Below are 23,509 nucleotides of genomic sequence, written 5' to 3' on the forward strand. Positions count from 1 at the left end.
GTAGCAACCCATCTAGGGCCAACAAAATTGGGCTTGAAGAGGTAGCGCCCATAATGTCTCCAAAGATATAATGAAAGTGAAAGTACAAAAATCCCCGCTCTCTCCTTTTCTACGGAGGAGCGTTCCGTTCTATGAAATCCCCGCTCTCTCCTTTTCTACAGAGGAGCGTCCCGCTACTTACTTGCGGATTCCCACTTAGCTGGGAACTTACTGGTGCACCACCCTGACTGCTGAAAGTTCTGGATCCTGGGTTCGAGGAATATGTTCCCCGTGTGGGCCACCAACTGTCGCGACCCCTCACCAGCCAGGGAAACACGACACAGGATTCTTCTTTCAACAGTTTATTCAGGCCTTGAGTCATGTATCATCTTCTAGCGCCCGCGCCCGACACACCCAAGCACAGCTTAATAAAGCCCCCCGCATCCCAATCCTAAGCCGCTACGTGGATCTCTCTCATAGGGTGGTAAGGGATTACGCGCCAACTCTCCATAAAAGGAGTTGTTTATCATAGGCCACAGTGGAAGCCGGCGCCATCTTCTAATGGCGGCCACGGTCTATAAGAATGGCTTACCACAATATTTTACAACTGTCTTGGTATAAAATGAGCATAACCCCTTCTGGATTCATTGTTATATACAGTCATACATTGCTTAATGATGGGGGACACATTTCGAGAACTGTGTCAGTAGGTGATTTTGTCATCATTTGATCATCATAGATTATACTAACATGCTACAATGTTACTAGGTGATACAATCTTAGAGGATCATTATTACACATACAGCCCTTCCTTAACTGAAGTGTTCTGTAGTGTGTGGCTGTGTTTATCATCATAGCATTCAGGGTTTTTTTTTTCTTATTATTTTAATATAACTCAGGACTATGACATTTTTTTGTGGTCCTCTGAAAGAATCATGTCTGGGCATGGTGCCTATGTGGGAGGCTTAGATGGGCTGGAGTGTGTTGGGTAATTGGTCCTAGCTTAAGCTCTTCCTTTCCTTGCAGAATTGCTCTTCTCTTGGGCATTTTCTCTGGAGCTTCATTCCTCTGCCTCTCAAGAAGCTCCCCTTCATCATTGGAGAGTCCATCTGTGGGTGCCACAGTATTAGAATTTCCTATTTACCAGTCTGTTTTCAGGCTAGACTCTCAGTTCAAGCTCAAGCAACACCCCTGTCTCCCCAGTGGTAAGCACAGTGTAGTAGAATTAATGAGTTATTCCACTTGATTGGGTAAAGGTATCACAGTTGGGGAAGCAGCATGCATGAATGGGGCCAAGGACATCTTAAGGAGGTTAATTCAGAAAATGAGCAGTGTTTAAAGACAGACTTTTTATTCCCACTTCCTACTGGCATCTGAACACTTGTGGACTTCAAAACGCAGAAAGAAGAGTAGACTTAAGATAATTCGAGAGTCAAGTAGCTTTATAAGACAGTTGCCTGCGCAGTAGGAACTCCCCACTGATTAACATTAACAGGAGCTCGACTCATACATCACACGGAGAACAGACCCCTAAAAGCTGATCTGCTGCCTCATTAGAAGCCAATCAAATGCTTTCAGTGTTGAGTAATTTGTTTGGCTGGGCTGGCTCCAGGGAGCAGAACAGCAACGAGGTTTCATGGTATTTTCAAATGTTGTTTCAAGGGTGGTGCAAGAGTGGTTCTGGCAATAAGGATGTTGTGGCTGCACCATAGGGTAAAGCTCTGTAAGAGGTTGGTCAAATCTGATGAGATTTCTTGCTACTACATCTTCTCCACCAGGCAGAAACATGCTTTATTTCACAGCAATACCCAATCTCAACAGCCACTCATTTTTGCAGAGATTCTTCAGTTGCAGGTGTATTAGGAACACCTGGGGATCCAGATGAGCAAGCAGACTCTAGGCTCATGCACAGAGCTTCTGGATCAATGGGTAGCCTAGAACTTTCAGGTTTAACAAGAATCCTGAGCACATAATGCTGCAGAGGACTTGGATCAGACTTTAAGTACATGGACATGGTTGATAAACTTGGAACAGTTAGAATCCTTTCTTCCGTTTCTGACCCCAGTGGTTTGTGCTGGAAGATCTTGGCTCTTACTTCTTGGATGTCTGGAACATGGTATAATTCTTAAACTTGGAAGGAAACTAGAAGCATTCCCTGTATGTCTCAAACCAGCTCCTTTGCATATCCTAAATCTCCCAAGAGTTCTTGCTCTTCTGAGTTTAGGGTTGACCCTTGGATGTCTGCAACAGAGTTGAGTCTTTTTCCAACTCGGAACTGAGTCCTATGCTGTGAAACCAGCTCTCTGGAACTCTGCACTGGGGTTCCATTTGCTATTAAGTGCACTAATGAAGAGGGACAGGCAATTATTATTATTTATTTCACTAATTAGCCAGATAATCATTCATTCTGAAACTACGCAGGGTTGGAAATCTGTTCGTCTGTGCCCTTTGTCTGATGCGGATTCATTTTATTTTTTTTCCCCTTTCCTTTACAAAAAAATGGCTGCTTTGTTAAATGAGGGGCAAAGGCAGGAGGTGAGAAGGGGAAATTAAAAAAAGAATGAGAGATCATTTCTGAGCTGTGAAGATAATGCAACAAGGAGCCAGAGTCCATAAAAACATCACCTTTCAGTCTCTGAAGACATAATGCTTGATGATAACCATAAAACATGTTGGTGCAAAATAAATTGCTATTCTATTCAAATCCTTAAATGTACTACTGTGGATGTCACTGGAGATATGCAACTCTTTTTTCCAATCCTGAGGTATATTTTATCATAATTTGTGGGGTGGGTGACAGCCTTGTACACATGATTGCCTTTTCTTGCTCAGTTAGCTTGTCAAGGTCAGAGTCCTTTGGCCTTTTATGAATGTAGGACTATTAAGAAATGAGCAGGATAACTGAACAGCATGGAGAGGAAACTTTATTTTTCTTCACTAATAAATACATTTTTTTCATCGTGTTTGCTTTGGGAAGCTACCCTTTTCCATTTCAGGTTCTTTGAGGGGGATGGGAGGAAGCTGTTAGTGCTGCTGCTCTGATGTTCTGCTTTCGATTTTTGATGTGACATGGAAGAACTTTGGGGAAGTTGCGATTCATCTTCACTGCTACAAAATAAAAAGTCCAGGATCATTTCCACCCTCATGTAGAATTTTTTTAAAAACCTTTTTAAAAAATATCTTTAGCTGTAGATAGACACAGTATCTTTATTTTATTTATTTATTTTTATGTGGTGTTAAGGACCAAACCCAGTGCCTCACACATGCTAGGCAAGCACTCTACCACTGAGCTATAGCCCCGGCCCCTCATGGAGAATTTTTTAAAGGTAGGTAATTACAATGTGAAATAGATTCTTAATATAATGCTATTTTTGAAAGCCATTTTCTAGATAAAACTAGCCTGGTGGATTAATCTGAGAGTTTGTTTGTTTGTTTGTTTGTTTTTATTTTTTTAAAGATTATTTGGGGGAGATAATGAGATCCAAGGTGGTAGAATGGCAGAAGCTATAGCCAAGAATCTCAGTATAAGAAAATGAGAGATGGTGGCCATTTTTTATAGAAATGAAAACCCTTGGTAAGCAGGTGGAGGGAGTTTGAATTTTAGCAAAAGCAAAAGAAGGTTTCATTTGCCTAAAGGATGACTTAGGGTGTTAGTCAGCCTTCCATCACTATAACAAAGTACCCGTGATAATCATTATAAAAGAAAAGGGTTGTTTCAGAGATCCATGATCAGTTAGCATTGCCCGGTTACCTGTGGCAGCTTTTCAGACCTCAGTATACATATAAGTTGGTAGTTAAAGTAAGCTATACAAGCAGTTGACCCCATCATGGCTCAAGTGCATGGTGGAGCGAAACTATTTACCTCATGGTCAGGAAGCAAAAGAGAGTAAAGAGGGGGCTAGGGTCTCATAATCGCCTTCAAGGGCATGCTCCCAATGATCTTAGGACCTTCCACTAGGCCCTACCTCTTGAGGTTTCCACACCCTCCCAGTAGCACTTTTAACATATGGGCCTTTGGGAGACATTCAAGTTCCTAACTGTAGCACTTAGCAAGCTACCATAGCTTAACAATGCACTCTGCCTTTTTCTCAACAGGTTGAAGAATTCAGTGTAAGGAATTTCTAGCCTGAATGGTTTTCCCTTTAGTGGGCTCTTGTGTTGCCAATAGCACCAGAAATTGCTGATAGACGACGTCAAAGCTTTCTTGTGCAGAAAGCTTGAAAAATCATTGTTTCCAGGTCTTTGATGGCTCCTACCAAACTTTCAGAAGCCTCTCAGATGAAACTTTTTATGTCCCAGTATCCTGGAGGTATAAGGGCTAATTCTGGTAGAAATGGCAGGAACCATGTCTTGGTATCTCTTCTATCCACCACTGCAGTGGTAATACACTTACCAAAAGGAATAGCGAGAACTTTAAAAACAAGAAGCCCTTTACAATATTGAATGTGTAAATCCTAACACATTAATTTATTGAAGTTGGTCTTTACTTTTTAATAGAAGACAATAATGTCATAAAGAAACGTTCACCCTACTTTTGAAATTGCCAAATTCAAGAACCACTTAAATATAGTGCTGGCATATTACCAAGGAATTTGAAAGAATTCTGCTCTCGAAAGTACTTTCAAGAGCTCTAGGAGAAGGAAAATTTGAAGGTACTAAATTTCACTAGTCAAGCTGCATTTTTAGACTTTCAATAAGCTATACTTCTCCTGAAGGGCATCTCAGTGAGTTATGCACACTGCCAGATGACAAGAAACAGAGGTGAGTCCCAAATGCCAGAAGCCTGGCTCCAGACTAGTCACTGGAAGGGATTGAATTTTGTAGTAATCATTCAACATGGGAAAAGATAGTAAGAGCTAAGAAAAGAGCACGGCTGAATAGAAAGCAAAAACGGAGTTGGAGGAGGTGAAGGTCCAGCCTTTAGTCCAGCATGGAGTGGGCTGGCAGAGCTAGATCAAGGCACTGGCTGCAGGTGGCAGTGTTTGCTCCCAATAAGCAGAGGCTCCCAAAGTGGCACCTCTTCAGACCTGGAGCCACTTAGGAGGGGTCGTCCAAGTGTGTGTTCTGTTTTCCTGATAGACTGTGATAACAATTTGCATTCTTCCCTTCCCCTCCAAAGTTCTCCCCCTGGTGTCTGTGTGGCTTGCTTTCTAACTTCATTGAGGATTCTATGCAAATATCACTCATCAGCATCCCCCTCTTTCTGCAACTGCCCTACCAAGAATAACTGCCTCCTCTCTACCCCACCTTCCCTTTCTTCTGTTCATAGCAACATAGTATATTGTTTGTCTTCACGGATAGAAAGTAAGTTCAATGAAGGGAGCGTGTGTATATGGAACCCCCCAACAATGGAAGTTATATTCACTGCTGTATTCCAGTGCCTGTGGGGTAGTGGGAACCCAAAATATTCTTGTTGAAAGAACAAGTGAACAGTAGCAACAGTGGCTTCCCTTTCTTAGGCAATTTTCACAAGTGCTAACGTCCCTGCACGCCTCAGAGTGTGCCATTGAGATGCCTTACAAGGTAGGTCGCTGTTCTGTCCCACTCTGTTTTACACAGGAGGGTGCGCCTTTAGTGACCACACATGCACAGAACCCTGCTGTAAGGAATCCAGAGCTGCCCTGAAGATATTAACACTATGCACCTTTTCTTAAATAAAATTTTCGATCACACCGATTTTAAAAGAAAACAAAACTAAGAAAACATCAAAGTTACAGAGAAGTTAGTAGGACTGGAGAATTTATCTCAGGCGATTCTTAATTTTAACAGTTTCCTGGAAGAGACCCTTTGCTTCAGGTCGCCATAGTTAGAGGAGAAAACGCAAGATACCCACATAAATTTAAATTTCCAGATAAGCAATGGGTATGGATAATGTTTAGCATAAGTAAGTCCCATAGAGCATACAGAATAAGTATATAGTATACACTATGTGGGACTTATGCTAAACACTATTCATTGTTTATTTGAAAGAAAACAATATATGGGACATACTTATACTAAAACAAAACAAAAACCCTATTCTTCATCTAAAATTCAAATGTAATTGGCATCCCATACTTTGTCTGGCAATTCTACCTTTACTCATTTTATTTTCTAACAAGATAAAGCAGGAAAATAATACTGAAAATAAGAGCAATAAAAACAATTACTGTTTCTGCTCCCCAGGAACTGTCTGTTCTTTGCATAAATTATCTCTATTCTTCAAGGGAACCCTGTGAGGTAAATATTATCTCCCATTCATAAGTTATGAAAACTGAAACTCGGGATGAGTAATTTACCCAAAGCTAGACAGCCAAAAAGCCCATCTTTTTTCAAAACGCTTATCATCATCTGACATAAAATATTTTGTTTTTTTCTATCTCCCCACTACAAAATATGTTCTATGTCTCTAGGAACCTTCCAATGCCCCAGTTTGTCTGATTCCAAGAATAAAGTTTCCTAAGACCCACTCTGTCTGTGAGATGTTAAGTTAGAACTGATCCATAGTAGTTCTTAACTGAACCCCCAAGGAGCTGCAGGGATCTGGAAGCCCATCTTGACTTTCCTGGACTTCACATCCAAGGACTTTTTGTGCCAAGTCTAGTTGATTCCCTGTGAAGTCACTGAGACTTTTGTATTATTACATTTTTTTCTGTTCACTTGAAAATAACTAAGGATAAACAGAAAATAGCAATGGCTTGTGCAATTTCAGTCTCCAAGTCCCATGCATTTTATTCTAAATGACAATATTTAACAACAAAATTGCTTCATTTCAACCTCATTGCATTTCTTCAAGTGGGAGTACTATAATTTAAAAATAATAAATGCAACAGAGTGAATATATTGCTTTCATTAATCCCAATACTGCTTATTTTCAGCACTTTTAAATTATTTGGGTGTGCTCAATAGATTTAGTTGAAGTGGAAAAAGAATCATTCAAATTTCAGACCATTTGCAATTATCAATTTATCTGCTGTTTTCCAGCCAAGTAACTGAACTTCAAAGTAGCATTTAGTTTGAATGATTTCTTCCCCACCCCCTGCCTGGTATAAAACAGTGAATTAGTCAAGTAAAAATGTCTGTGGAATTGAAGGTGCTATAAACAAGGGCATCACATCCTCTGAATTATCAGCCAGTACAGGTGCTGTTGATTGCATGTCATGGCATCCCAAGGACATCCAAGTGACAAGGGAAACTTCCTGCCTCTATGCCCAAAGTGAAGGAAAGAATTAAGGCAATGATCTAAACATTTCATTTCCCACCTTGCCTTTGCTTGATTTCCTGAAAATTAAAACAAGGCATGAAATCCTAAGGTCCATAAGAACCAGAACTTAAACATGAAGTTGCCAGATAATAGTATAGGACACTTTGTTAAAGCTGAATTCCAGAAAACTGAGTAATGTTTTTAGTATAAGTATGTTCCAGATAGTGCATTCTATATTTTTATTTGAAGAATCTGGTAACCTCGATGGGGACCAAGACTTGGCATCTTATTAATTTACCTGGTACTGTTCTTTAAATACACATGGCAGGGACTAATTATAAAGTCTGGAATTCATTGAGTGATTGTTATGTGCTGAACATTATTCTACATGCTTTATATTTACTATCACCCAATCCTCACGGCAGTCATGTCAATCAGATATGTTGTTATCCCATAATACAAATACAGGAAAATGAGACTTAGGATTTACGTATAATCTCAGCAAATACAGGAAAATTAGGCTTAGGATTTGCCTACAATCTCAGCAAACGTGGTGGTAAGTGATGGGTGGTGGTAGAGACAGAGTCCTTTCTGATTTCACTACCCCATTGTGCTTTCTAATTAAGTGGAAACAAATGACCAGTTGCAGGTGGGAATCTGTGACCACTCTACTTTTCTTTAAGGGGACAGATGGAGTCTTAAAATCAGACGGTCATACTCAGCATTAAGCTTTGCATTGTGCTCAATGCATACATCCAGTACTCATCTTCTTGGCAAATGAACTGACCCTTCCCCTTATTAAAAGGAACCTCCCAACTCAAAGAAAAATAAAAATTCAAGGCATGCAATGCAAGGGCAGGAATTGGGCAAAACTTCAAATGGGTTAAAGCGGTTCTCAAACAATTAGTTGTTTTGAATTCAGTAAAACTGTTATTTCATTTAATTTTCAATTCATTATGGGTTGCCCCAAGATGTTAAAGCTTAATTTGAGGCGGGGTGGTGAATTGTAGATTTGCTTAAATTTAAGCTTGATTTCCTAATTGAATAATGAGCAAGTTCATTTGCAAACAGACCATGTTCCATGCTGAGGGTCTCCTAGTAAACATTTCTTCTTAAAAATCGATTGCTTCTAATTATTGAAAAGATTATGAAGCAGCATTTTGAGAAAACCCCAAAGAAGAAAACAGTGCCCATGACACGGCACAACTGTTTTCATTTTTGCACATTCCTTTCCTGTTACTGATTTCTGAAGTGGCCAGAACTGACAGAGATTCCACAGAGCTTGTTACAAATGAATTCATGGTTTCTGTCAAGAAGAAACTGCCAACATAGAAGAAAAAGCAGATGAGGAAAGGAAACCCATCTTGCAGTCTGAGCCAATTTTACTTTTGTTCTTTAAAAAAGATAAACAGGGCATGCAATGAAGTGTTAAGTAGCTTTCTCTTCATTCACTATAATTGTTCTCCTTCACTTCAAAGGCAGTGATAAACTGAAAACCAGTTTCTGGGTTCTGAAATAAGGAGGTCCGAGCACCTGCCACAGAATTAATGGAAAGAGACTAACATTGAGGTGGTGCTTCTCTGTCCATCCAGAACTTGTTGGACACTCATGGTCCTGGACTGCATGCTAGAAATTAGCAAATATGTATTAAAGTTGAACTTGCCATTCTGTGACAAAGGTCTGAATGGTTGCAGGCAGATCTTTGTATTAATGTAATAAAAGTATCGACATGATAAGAAGGAAAACAGACTCTCTTCCCAAAGTGACTGCCAGGACACTAGACAGTTTTCACGTGTGCCTGGAAGAACTTTGGATATTTGTCAGGGCTTTCTCCTTCAATCAGTTAGCAGTACTCCTGGAAATGAGAAGACTGGTGAAATACTTCAAGGAAACAATTCTTTGCCAGAGAATGAAGGAAATAGACCACAGCCCTGGCAGAACTGCCTTGTTATGTAATACTACAAATTGTTCAACCATGGGATCCATGCAGGGGCTGTGGGGAGCAAGCTATACTAGCAGAGTCGAGTGATTTACATTTGAAAGCCACAGCTGGTATGAAAATAAACATTGAATCAGTTCCTTCCTCTAACTCCATGTTCCATTAGAATAACTACGGTAGGTGACATTTTTCACATTTTAATTGGTGTTTTGCTGATTTTATCAGAATTTCTGCTGATCGAAGCAAATTGGCTATTTATTTATTTTGCAATGAAGCTAACTGTTCACTGCAAGTTTAATGTACTGTAATGAATTCTAAATATCCTCCTAGCCAGATTACAAAGTGTTTGAATCAAGACGTCCTTGTTCCACTTAAATTATTAATTACTCAAATGGACAAAAGGTAACTTTCAGATAAAATGTCACATTTTAAATGGATCAATTAGATGGAAATATTAGGCTTGCATTAGAAGGTATCGGAAAATAACTGTTTCCCCTGCCATCTGCTTAACCCACTCGTACCTGCTTGGTTATTAGACATATGATAAATACTTTCATTATTAGTTTATTTTCAGTAGCTTACAGAACAATAAGTTTTTATGTTATTTACACTCCAGTGACTTTGGTTTAATTGGCTTCTTTTATGTTATTTATATAAATATAAATCATACTGGGTTTTAAAGTATTAATGATGCATTTTATGTTGTAATGCTATTTTTGTCCAGACTAGCACTCTATAAATTCACACTATCCATGGGTAACAGCTAAGGAATTTTACAAAATCTACTTCCAAAGTGGAAGTAAATGCACTCTGAACCTTAGCAGAACTTCATGCATGGGGTGAAAAGATCTACCAAATTGCATTCTATTTGCAATTGAGTTAGCAAATTAATTTATTCAAATAGGGCAATTCTCAGGTCTGTATGCTTGGGAAACAACATAAGACTTTTTTTCAAGGCACCATAACAAAGCAAAGCAAAAAAAAAAAAAAACCCATTTAAAGAAAACTGAGCTTTGAGTCTTGGTCCTGCCAGTTGCAGGAGTGGGTAGAGTCTACCTCCACCGCTCCCAGTGATTGCACCTGACAAGTGAGGAGGTTGGTTGAAAGATCTTCTGGCTCCATGTAAATTTCTGCAGTTCTAGGGTTTTTTATGTATACCCATTTGGTGATCTTTGGACATTTTTCTCTCAACTCCTAAGAAGATTTCCATGAATAGAGAGAGTTATCTTATGTAGTTTACATTTTAAAATAAACTTTTAGATATAAATAGACTTTTCCAAGTGACTCTGTGCTAACTGGCTTCTTTCAGGGATGAAAAAATATATTTAAAGGGCTGGGGTATAGCTCAGTCATAGAACACTTGCCCAGCACACAAGAGGCCCTGGGTTCAATCCCCAGCACTGCAGAATAGAAATATTAATAATAAATATATGCAAAATAAAGTCAACCAAAGATGTTTTGGATGAACAACTGGTGTCTTTCAATTGTTGGTCAAAAAGCAATGCCCCCAGTATGTGTGTGGTGGAGGACCACAAATAAAGAGGTACATTTAAACTAAATAATCACAGAGTAATGTGACGGGAGGGGATGGTTGGGTTCATTTGGGGGAAATTAGGTGCCCATCCAAAACAGAGTCTTGATCTTATTGGTGACAAGATAGCACATGGAGAATGATGAGGTGCTTCTCAAGCCTTCGTTTCTAAAACATCACTGGTGCCCTACTCAAATTCTGGTCTTCCTATCGAGGGGTGTGGGATGTGAGCTGAAAAACCTGCCTTTGTTGCTGTCTTATGTTTTCAGTTTTCAAAGCACCCAAAGAGTGGCAGGACAAGATGATTTTACTCTTGCATATGTATCCGATACAAGAACTCTTGGAATTGAAGAGATCTTCTTGAAAGAAAACTTTGATCTAGTTTCTTAATCTCTCAGCCCTTATTTCCTTGTTTGTAAAATACAGATGGTGGTAATTCTTTCCTTATGAGGTTGTTCTTAGAAATCAATGAGGTCTGTGGAGCCCTAGCACGTACCTTGTTCCTAATAGTTGCTCAATAAATGGGTATTATTATAATGCATCTTCAGGGTGGCTACTCCAAACTCTAGAAGGACGTCAACCCATCAGTCATGCTACTAATTTGGGCATATTTTCAACTCAGATGGAAACTACAGGGGAATAACAAGTGTTTGTTTAGTAAGAATTATGTCACTGAGGAGGAGAAAGAACCCCTGATACTGAAAAAAAAGCACTACACAACACCCTTAAAAAATAACTAGTAGGCAATGGTAGCTGCTTTCAATATGAACTGAATGCTGTCTTAAAAGAAGGTAGGAGGATCAGCTGGTGGAAAGAAACTAAAAGAGATGGCTCTTTTGGGTTTGTACTGGAGCTAACGAGGGAAACTCACATGGCCACGTTGATGAGTGTGGCATAGGTTAACTTCCTTGCCTGGATAGGCTTTCAGCTTACAGGACACTTAGGAATTTTCTCTGTCTGCTGGGCAGCTCAGTGGAGCAAGTGGTTCAGATGTAATTGTCTATTTTCCAGATGAAGTTATTGAGGCTGAGAGAGGTAAATGGTTTTGCCCACAGCAGAGCTTAGGCCAGGACCTCCTTCTCTTCACAGAAGCTGCCTTGCTGAGTAGTTGAACTTAATGAAAATAAATAGATAACAATTATGAAATAATTCATTGGATCCTCACAACCATCCTGAATAGGTAGATTTACTACTATGGACTTCATTTTACAGATAAGGAAACTGAGGCACACAAAAGTTGTGATTTATGCCTTATTATCCAAAGTTAGTTGAAAATGTGGGGTTTAAAGACAGAAAGTCTGGCTCCAGAGTTCACATTCTTCACAGAGTACTCTACCTCCTCTGCGTGGACCAGGATTGACAGTAAAGTATAGTTCTCAAACCTTAACAAGCATCACAATCACTGGGTAGGCATGCTAAAATCCTGATGACTGGGACCCTGCTGCCAGAGCTTCTGATTCAGTAGGTCCTGAGTGGAACTGACATTCTGCATTTTTAACAAGTTCTCAGGTTGATGCTGATGGGTGGGAGGCCACCCTTTGAGAATCAGGGGTCTACACCAGAGGTAAACTAAATGGTTCCATAAGGACCATTGGCCCAAAAAAGGCTAGTAAGTATCTGACCTGGATAGCGTAACCCAAACCTGCAGCATTTGAGTAGACTTGTATATCAAGGCTTCTGAAGGATCCAGAAAGTACAAAAGGAAATCACTTTCTTGGATCCTCATAGAGGACTCCTCTTGTAAACGTAATGGCTTTGTACAGCTATGGCCATTTCTAGGGACTGGGGATAAGGAGCAAGAAAAATCACTGGATAGCTCCCAGTAACCACACAGGTGCTATCAATTAGAATGATTATAGAGGAAGCCTGGAAATGGACAGAGAAGGACAGTTGGAAGGGAAAATAGGAGCATCATCTTTTTGCTGTCCTAACAGGGGCGGGGGTGCTGAAGGAAGGCAGTATTCAGATCTCTAAAACTATGGCTGCTTTCCTAAAATTTTTGGTGTCATGATTTTAATGACCAAGGTGGCAGTTTGGTAACATTTGCTTTAAAATGTCCAGGCTATACTGAACTTGCTTATTCATTTGCTGACAGGTTGCAATGAAAATAGCACAGCAGTGAAGAATACAGTAAAGACTTTATGTTCTTGTGTGCTGCCATTTAATATTTAATATTGTTGCCCAAGTGGCCTTGTCATTGCATTCATTAAACTTCAAGTGAAAAAAAACCACTAATCATTCTGGTTGATTAAATTGTTCATATAATAAAAAAAAAATAAAGTCTGAATGGTGGTGATCAACTTTGCATAGAATCTGGTGCCTCACCGTTCACCTGCCTAGAGGTCAGTAAGCTCCACCTTCAAGTACCCTCAACTGTGCACATCCAGGCACCTCACATCCAGTCTTCATAGAGCTCCGCAGTCCTTGAGGAGGGGATCTGCTCTGTGTCAGCTTAGCTAAGTATCCAAGACACTGAACTTAATAGAAGACAGGAGTACTTGGCAGAGAACCCAGGGCTGGTGCTTATCAAATTCTCATTTGGGAAGAAACACATCTGGGGAGGATTTCCTGAAGGCAAGATATTCTTCTTCCCCTTGTCTACCACGGTACAATGTTGGGTAAATCACCAGAGTCAGGGACCCAGTACCATCATTTGACCATCTCCCCACTGCTTTACCAAATTGTTCACACTGAATCGTTTCCTTCAGCGTTTACCATTTACTTGCACTGAGCAGTGTGAAAAGATGGCTAGAAGACCTTGTACTCATATTTACTTTAATGAGCAATGGATTGCAACATCCTTATGTTACACATACAAATCTTTATGAAAAATTTCAAACATAGAAAATAATGAACTCCAAAGTAGTCATGAAAAAGTGACTTTTTGCCATATGTATTATTTTTGAAAAATAAAATGTTATATAGTTTAATGCTCCTCTCCAAATCATTCCAACTCCCCAGAGTTATCCACTGCTCCAGAATTGGTATGTATCTCTCTTATCCACTTTGTGTATGCTGTCAATGCACATTCTAGGGTCTACAAACAGTATGTAATATGTCTTTGAAGGTTTTCAAAAGTTTATGTAAGTATCATACAACATCTCTTTTTGCACAGAGTGGGCTCTTTATGAAGACATTGAGAAACTTTTAGTGGGTCTTATGCTGAACTTCTAATTTGTTTTTCACGTGAACATCATGGGACATGAAAATGGTATTCCTCTGTGTACAGAGGTGGTTGGGAATCTGGACTCCAGTTTGTCACACTGCTTTATCAATTGTGGGAACTTGCAGTCACATTGTGTTATCTACTTCATTGAAACAGTTCATCAGCTTATTTGCCCATGCACTCATTTTGCCATTTAATTTCTTGACACTTGCATTTATGTTTTTGTAAGAATAAATTTATTTTCAAAATTGTTTTGAGCTCTACCTTTTTTTTTACCCCCATTCAGTGCTTCCTCAAATTACACAACACCTGCCACTCCTTTACCCCTGAAACGTTGAACAGGACAATTGATGTTGTGCTTAGCAAAATTAATTTTATAAATATAAAATATGGATGCATCATCTGTCAGTATCCAAGAACATGGATGTAAATGTGCAATGGGTTTCCATGTTAAAAATACTTCTTAGCTGGGTGCTATGGCACATGCCTATAATCCCAGTGGCTGGGGAGGCTGAAACAGGAGGATCTCAAGTTCAAAGCCAGCTTCAACAACAGCAAGGCACTAAGCAACTCAGACCCTGTCTCTGAATAAAATACAAAAATAGGCCTAGGGATGTGGCTCAATGGTTGAACAACTCTGAGTTCAATCCCTGGTACCAAAAAAATAAAAAAATAAATAAAAAAGTACTTCTTGCCCAGAAGTGGATATCTGTAGTTTATTCTCAAGTCCAAAACTTGTTTTCAGTAGTATAAAAAGCCTTAGGATAGAGGCTGATGGGCATGTATCATACTATTTTTATATTTCTGAGCTAAAAATGATTGCATGGCATAGGATAAGAAGGAGCCTGGGGAGTTATTAGCAAAATAAGAATTTACTGTTTATCATTTACACTAGCATAAGAATGTGAATTCCATCTATAAAGAGAAGCATAGAAAGGATGTGTTTTGTGAATAAGGTCTCAAAGCTGTAGATAATAATCTTTGAGAGTCACTGTGTGCAGCGTGTTATTAAAATTTCAGAACTTGATGTTTTACCCTTGGAGCCTTGACTCAGTTTCCCTCTGACTTACAGTTAAGCAATGACTCTGGGACTCTTCCTAAAAGTGATCATTCTAAACACATCTGAACCCATTTTCTCAGGGTTGTGTTAGCCACCTTGACTGGCTGTTAGCCTCAAAGATAATCACATGATCCACCAACTTCCACCAGGAGACAAAAGAATTGCATACAAATTTTAGTATAAAATAGCATTTTCCGGTATTATTAGACATCAGGGAAATATTTGAAGAGGGGCAAATGATTATATAAACCATAGAGACAAATGGGTCTTCACAATTTGTTATTTAAAAGCAACAAAGATGAATCTTAATAATATTTGCTAATCATCTGTGTGTTCAATTAAGACTATCTTTTTCATACTTAACATGTTATAAGTCCAACATCTACATAAGTTACTGTGTTAATATATGAATGTCGTTTTTATATGCTGACATTACTAATGTCATACCTCATTCACCCATCTAAGCACATATTCATGTATATTAAAAAGCATTTTCTGAGTTTATGTTGTGTTGTAGACACTCTTGGGTACTGGAAATACAAAGATGAGTGAGGCCTCTACCATGCTTTCAAAAAACTTACAACTAAGGCAGAGAGAGAATTACAAATAACTAGTCAAATATGATAACTGATGTGGCTGATGAAAATATGGTGTTCTGAAGATACTGACAGAGGAGTAATTAATCCTGCTGAAGCCAACAAGGAAAGTCAGAAATAGTAAGCTACATTTGAATAAGAATAGCTTAAGAAAGCACTTTCTGACTCTCCAAGGCAGATTTAATCATCCTTTATTCATCTCCCCAGAATAATGCATATTATCTCCATTAGATTTATTATCATATTTCATTATAGTTAGGGATTCCCATGTCCTTGGATTTTAGGAACTGAAAAAGGGCAGCAGGGGTGGGGGGTGCACATGCAATGCAGTTGCAAAGTACAGGTTACAACCTTTAAAGTATTCTTACCAAAGTGCTCAGTCTGAATCTAACCAAACTTTTCAACCTTACTTTGATTTGGAGAAAATATGAGGGATGAATGAATAGTCAACACTACAAGGAAGTAAATAGACAAATATCAAATGCTGCATCCTCTATAGGAAAGTAGAAGAAAAAGGAGGAGGCAAGACCAGGCAGCAGCCAGGAGAGAAAGAGGGAAAAAAATAGGGGGAAATAAAGTTATCAAAGAAATTTTTCCTACACTGAAGAAAACACTCACTTCCCTCAGGATTCAACATTATAAAGTAAACAAAGTTTTTTTTTTCTTTTTGAGTGAAATATATGTACCTAGTTTTAAAGCCAGTGAAGAAAGAACTCACATCTTTCATGCAACTTTTAAACTTTTCTTGTAATTGATTATTGGTCACAATATGTTTCATTTTTGGTTTATTTTCTTAATGGTAATGTTTTTAAATTTTGATTTGCAAATTTATCTTAAATTGGATTTTGATCTCTCTTCCTTTTTCTCCTGCCCCTACCTTTTCTACCTGGCACCTTCACTTGGGAAACAGCTTATACTGGTGGCTCTGGCTCCCATATTGTGATAATAAAGATGAACCCACCCCCCCCCCCAAAAAAAAAAAAAACCTGGTAGCATCTTGGCTGCATTGTCTTTCTCTTTCCCTCATTATCCTGGCAATTCTTCACAAAGTGTCCTATAAGAATTGCACTATTTGTCAAGTCGCATAAACTATCCCCCTGGCATTTTGAGATTGGCTTGATTTTTAAAGGAGATAATTGAGATGATTAATATATATATGCAATACTGAATTTTCCTATCTACAAATAGAATATATAGCTTACTTTTTGGTCTTTTTGTATCAGTTAATGAAGTTTATAAATGATTTTCATATTCTTGTACTTTTTTTGTTTTTTTCTTAATTTTCCAAATTAGCTATTGATATATAGAGTTCTTGATTTTTATGTCACTCTTACATCCAGCCAGCTTCAAAACTCTTATTATAATTATTTAAAAATTGTACATAATCTAAATAGTCATCAATAGGAGAATGATTAAATTAACTATGGCACATCTATTCCATGGAACATTGTACAGCTATTTTAAAATTATATCGATTAAGGCGGGGGCGGGGGGATGCAAGTAAACTTAAAAAAAACAAGTTGCAGAATAATATAATATAATTCAAACACAAAACTATTCTGTGTTAATGTATGCATTACAATATATTTCATAATTTCAAAAAATGCATCCCAATGTTAACATTTTTCCTAAAATACAAATTTATGTATTGTGTTTGTAATTACAATCACTTTTAATGTAAATACAAGATGCTGGGAAATAGACAAGTTGATAAAGATTGACCTGGAGGAAGCTCTAGGGAGACTAGGTAAAAGTCCATAGAAAAGCCTCACGGGTCATTAATTTCTACAATATCTTTAAAGTCACTTCCATTTGGCTTTGGAAAATCTGTGGCACTACAGAACCCATCAAGGGGCATTACCAGCATCTGTTAGAGCAGAAAATGAAGATAAAATGTAATACAACTGCCCAGTGAAATCACTAGAGACATCCCATTCCCAGTGCCTATTTCCTGTGACTCCTCCTAGGAGAGGGACACAGACTAGTGAAGGGTCTAAATGAATTAGCCAGCTAAGTGAATTGGATCATTTTCATCTCCCCTTTCTCATTGCCAGGTGGAAACCAGGTGAGCACAGCCCTTGTTTCCTAGGTCTCCCTGGTGCCTACAGTTGCTCCCCAGAAAGTCTTCTAACCTGAATTTAGAAAGAGGATCCCTGTTGGTTTGACTGAATCAGGTGGGTGGAGTCACCAGCATTTGCCTTGAAGCAAGGCTCTTCCTTGGCTTGGCACATGGTCTTCATGGAAATGTCCACGTATGGGGTTGTAATTGCCTACGCAGTACTCCTTTGAATGAGAGCTGTATCTTAATGTGTCATGAGCAAGTTTTGGTAAATGTGTGGGCTAGGCTTTTATTTGTATAACACATTAAATGGAGATCAATGGTGAGCAATTAGCACAGTGTCTAGCAACCCTTCTCAAAGTTTAATGTAGGCATTGCCTCGGGATGTTGATTCAGGAGGTCTGCAGTTAGACCCTTGAACTTGAAATGTAAGAAAGGTTATAGGAATGTGCTTGGTTCAAGAGCTTCACAAAACAGTAAGAGTTTACTGTATAGCATATGAATTGTACTCAATAAATATCTGTTGAATGAATCCTATTCTTTTCTGATCCCCAGAAATTTGAAACCTCCTTCCTCTTCGTTCTCCTCTGGATAAGACTGTAAGGAATGTGCACTCTCTAGTAAAAAAAAAAAAAAGCTTTCTAGAAAGAACACTCTCAAGAAATTGTGTTTTACGAAATTTCACTCTTCCTGATTCTACTCACATGGAGACAGGACTCAGGGCTGCTTTTCTCTGTTTCTCACCATGTGCACCCTGATCTGGTCACCCTTTCCCAGCACCATCTGGCCCAATTAACAGCTTGTTCCCAGCATAGGTGCCCCACTGAGGCTATAGGTCAGCCTCACAGACCAGGCCACAGGGGGAGCAGGAGACCCCTCTGCAAGAACAGGTTCTCTCCAGAGCCCTGAGCCTCTTTCCTCCTGAGTTAGGGACTTGGTCAAGCACAAAACTTAATAACCATAAAAATTAAAAATCAAGCAGCTCACAGACTCCAACCCAGAGGTGTGTCCTAAACTGAACAAGTTCTGAAAATTAACAGGGTTGGTACTTGAGAAATGTATTGCCTAATTAGTTTTCCCTTCCATTGAAGGAAAAAAAAATGTTTACCTATTGAGCAACAGTGAACATGCCTCATTAATTAAAACCTCAAGCCTGGTCCTTTTGGGGTGTACATTTACAGTAGAATCAAAAGCCAAGTCAGAAAATGATTGAAATGTGTGTTGAAATAGTCCTTTGCAATGATAAAGGCATGACTGGAATGGAGATGTTAGTTTTATTCTATAAAATCATGTTTTAAATTTTAAGACTTGTTCAAGATCACTGAATTCTGTAGACAGAAAAATTCTGTTGTGATCAATTTAACAGTTATTCTCGCTTATTGGCTGCCCAGCTGGGAGCTCTGGGCAGTATAATGTTAAGGGAATTCACAAGGGGGTTGTAGCACGTGCACATTAGCAGAAGAGATTGGCCTGTGATTTGTAGCGTGAGCCTGGTTTTACAGGGAGCATTTTCCACCCACCCACAGCTCTGTGGTGATGTTGGAATCTGTCTAGTCGGTGGAGGATCAGTAGCTTAAGGAGCTAATGAATATTCATTTCTTTTCCCTGGGTACAAAGTAAAATAACCAGTAATTAGTATAATATTTAATACTTCTATTCAAAATAAATAAATCTTTTGTAAAAAAAAAGCCTAATTATTATAATGTAGCAAATTCTGCATCTATAACTGGAGTTAGATGTGGTGTTTTGAAATGCTTCTAAGCCCTAATTTACATGTTTTGAGATTAGTTAATTATTCCCCTTGTATGCATAAAACAAAACTCTAAATTTCTACCTGCATTTATTATTCATTTTCCCATCTCCCAAGTTTAGCTGATTCTAATATTTAAATTTGTGGGTTTTTTTTTTCTTTCAACCAAGTTATTTGTATTTTGAAGTAAGGTTCTGACTTTGGATTCATTCTGGTCTCCCCCTTCTTTTGTTCCACAGATTAGAGACATATATGGTTTATGAAGATTGCTAGCTGCTCCTCACCTGATCCTAAGTTTATGTGGCAAGGTTTTGCTATCCTGAGTTTTTAAAATCTGGACTTTTGAGCACATGGGAGGCATTGTGCAGGTTGTTTTCATCTATGATTATGTTTTTATTCTACGATAATCCTGAGATATTTGTTTTTCTACCACCATCTATAGATTAGGAAACCGAACTCAAAGACGTTCACTCCCTTGACACCAAGTGTAGAATTCTAAATTATTCATGTATCTGAGTCCAAATCCAGTTTATGTCACAACTACAAAGTTCTAAAGTCCACTCTTCCCAGATGCTAAAGGGAGAAAGGTTTGGGAGAGTTGATAGTATGCTGGTTGCTATGGTTTGGATCTAAATGTTTCCCAAAGCACATATGGTAAAGACTTGGTCAGCAGCCTCTGGGGATATTGGAAAGTGGTGAAACTTTTAGGAGGTGGGGCCTAGTGGAAGGAAGTTAGGTCATTAGGAACGTGCCCTTGAAGGGGATATTGAGACCCTTGGCCTCTTTACTTCCTGGCTGCCATAAGGTGAGCTGCTTTGCTCCACCACATGCTCCATACCACGACATTCTACCTTGCCACAGGCCCCAAAACAGCATGGAAACAGCTGACCATGGAACGAAACTTCTGAAACCATGAGCCAAAATAAACGTTTCCCCCTTTGTTTATCTCAGGTATTTTATCATGGTGACAGAAAGCTGGTGTATTAGAATTAGGCTTGGGAACCTATGGGAACCAATGTCTGTTAAGTCTGGGAGCAGTGACCCAGGCAAATACTTTCTGTGCCTTTGATAAACAAGGAAGCTTCTCATCTATAGCATAGGGTTTTTGCAGTGATGCTGGCTAGTGCCTCTCAGAGTTCACATTCTTGCTCATGCAAATGGATAGATATATGTTGGATTCATGAGGGCCTAGATGATTCATTGTACTACAATTTCTTAATAAATGCAAATCCTGACACGTAGGGAATTTGAATGAATCACCCAGTGTCGGGAGCAGAGGCAAGAACATCTATTTTAAATTCGTTTTAGAGACTTCCAGGACAACTAGAATAAGATTCAGAGTTCTGAACATGGCCCACAGGCCTCATGCAGTCCAGCTGCTGCCTGCCTTTCCCACCCTGGCCTTAGCACCCTCTTGCCACAGCAGTCTCCTTTCAGTTCCTCTAAGTTGCAAGTTTGTTCCTGCCTCTGACGCTTGGCATTTACTGTTCTCACTACTTAGAGAGCTCTTTCTTCTTGTCTCCACATGGCTGTCTCTTTCTCATCTTCAGTGCTTGATTCAGAAACATTCTCACACACAGCTTCCCTGATCCCCTGCCTAAAGGAAACTCCCTCCCCATCTTCCACAAGACCCTGTTTATTTGACTTCAGAGCACTTTTCTTCCTGAAATTATCTTTTTCATTTATTAGTAAATGTCTTACTTACCACTCTGATACCTTGAACTGCCCAAGCACATACATCTATATTAAAATGAATGAATAAAAATATGACTTACACAATTACAATGATAATTAGATTTACCATGTACAACTACACAATTAGACTTCCAATATACAATTATAGTTCTAGAGTTTGAGGGCACTTGGTAGCTAATCTGTCTCAACTTTATATTTAGTCATCTCTAGTTAATGATTTCTAATGAGAGAAAACACATTATAAAACCACGTCTTCAATTGTTAAAGTCCAAGGCAGTCTGGAACTGTGGAAATCAAATGCAATTCACCTTACTTAATTCAAATCCAAATCTATTACAAACTAACCATGGACTTTGGTTAAGCCAGTTAATCTTGCAAAGTCCTATTTCCTCATCTACAAAGGAGGTGACCCACCTGGACAAATTGTTATGGAAAATGAAACAATGTTTTCAAAGTGTCATGCATATTTATATGCACATGATATAGAGAAGGTGAGCATATTAAGGGAATCAAATAAATATTAATTTTCTTCTTCCCTATCAGCTCACCCTGTATTGCCCATCTCACACATATTTAATCCTATCTGTGAGATAGATACTCTGCATGAATCCTCCTATTTCACAGATAGGGAAACTGAAAGTAGCACTGTTAAATGACATCGTCAATCACAAGACCTACCTGGGAAATAGTCCTGCCACTGAGTGATCAAATTTTGTTTCTATCCAAAGTCACCTCTTTCCTCTGCCCACCAAATAGTACACAGATGGATGAAATGGAAGGTAATGAACCTACCAGCTGATCTAACTCTCGAAATGGCAGGGTGCCCTGCTTCACCCCAGAGCACCATTGCCTACTGGAGCTGGAGGACCTGTGCCAGGGGATGAGCAAAAGTGACATGCACATTATTATATTTACTTGTCACTATTGTTGTATGTTAAGGGCTCTAGCAAATTGCTACTAGGTACTATAGTGTTCTAGCTATAGTTGTTGGTGACATGTGAGCTAATTAGCATATAAGTGATCACTTGGATTTAGAGTCTTACTTGAGTTCAAATTCCTATTCCATAAAAAAAACCCACTGTGTGATTTTGAGCAAGTTGTTTTCCGTTTGTTCCTTCTATGAAATAGGAATAATTCCATCTGCTTTATAAGGCTAATTAGAGAATTACACATGCCCAGAACAGGTCTACCTGTAATATCTGACAGCACCACCAGCCTTTTCTTTCAGAGAGCATTATTCTCTGGGTGAAGTTGACAGAAATGTTGGAAATATCTAAGGACTCCCACCAGCACTCTGTGGCAACAAGTCAAAGCACGGAGGCTCTCCTTGTTCTCGACTTGTGCTTTGTTCTCCAAGTGTGATAAGTGAATTCTGGGAGAATTTGACAATTTACTTCTGAACACATCTTAGATAGGGTGGAAGTAATGTGAGTAATAAATTATTCTCTCTTCCCCAAGATCTTCCTGGTCATTATTCTTTAATGTAATTAGAACGCCAGATACAGAGCCATCCATCTTCATCAAGAAGCAATGGTAAACTGGGGAAAATGCTTAATGCAAAGGAACATCAGCGTGGATTTTCCATGGGATGGCAGAGATTCAAACTTTAAGAACTTGAGCTGATGTGAGGGCTTCATTGTGCTTGCTTCTTAAATATGCATGTCTGGTTTTTTTTTTTTTTTTTTTGCTTTCCTTTTAATAGCTAATCAAGAGTCTATGTTAGAAATCTTCCTAAATTCTCTGGAATATACTCTTGCATATGTGGATTTCCTACCTTCAATGTGATAGTAAAACATCCAGGCTACCTGGGGTGACCTCCTTCCACCTCCCTCAAAGGTTCTAGGAACTAGAATCTAAGTTATAAGGATCATGTGTGGTTACACCATGACATCTTTGGTTTTCTGGGAACTTTGTGTATCTAATGCATCTAAATGTTGTGTCAAAATATCCATTATGTGGACCTAGATATTACTAAAGAAGACCCATACCTGACAGAACTATCTCAAGCCTCAAAAAAAAAACAATGTACATGCTTCTCTCCATAGGAAGTGTAATCAGATAGTGTTATCTGAGGACCCATTAGAGACCACCTAGCTCAGAAGTTTTCTTCTCTATCTCTAATATAGTCACTGAAATTCCTTCGTTTTCATTCCCCTTCCTTTTTTACTTTCTCTTTCTCATTCAGTTATTCATCCAGATGATCTTTCATGTGAATGGTTGTATCTTGGTGAAAGCAGAGATCCTAGTGATCTTGATCACCATTGTTACACTAGCACTTGGGACATGTAGCAAGAACTCAACACATTCTTTCTAAATAAAGGTTTGAGTGGACATTTACTGAAGTACCTATTAGGCTCTTGATTCCTTAATCCTTAGATTGTTTCCCAAACTTATGTTATTTACTGGGAAAGGAGAAAGGATTTCTTTTCCTCACCCAGTACAAGATTATAAACCTTCATGGTTTGAACATAAGGGGTGCCCCAAAAGCTCCTGTGTTAATGCAGAAATACTTAGAAGTGAAATGATTAGATTAGGAGAGATGTCTCCTAAT

The 23,509-nt window shown here is 38.8% G+C and overlaps 1 long non-coding RNA gene across 1 annotated transcript; it reads right to left on the reverse strand.

Annotated features, from left to right (window-relative positions):
• Positions 1 to 2,885: 2,885 nt before the first annotated feature.
• Positions 2,886 to 21,712, reverse strand: LOC125613288. Its single transcript, XR_007343791.1, has 3 exons — positions 21,637 to 21,712; positions 20,969 to 21,003; positions 2,886 to 3,087 (listed from the first exon to the last, which is right to left on the reverse strand). It is a non-coding gene; the product is annotated as an uncharacterized LOC125613288 (long non-coding RNA).
• Positions 21,713 to 23,509: the final 1,797 nt, after the last annotated feature.

The sequence above is a fragment of the Marmota marmota genome, unplaced genomic scaffold (assembly GCF_001458135.2).
Source record: "Marmota marmota marmota unplaced genomic scaffold, marMar, whole genome shotgun sequence".
Lineage (NCBI taxonomy): Eukaryota > Metazoa > Chordata > Mammalia > Rodentia > Sciuridae > Marmota > Marmota marmota.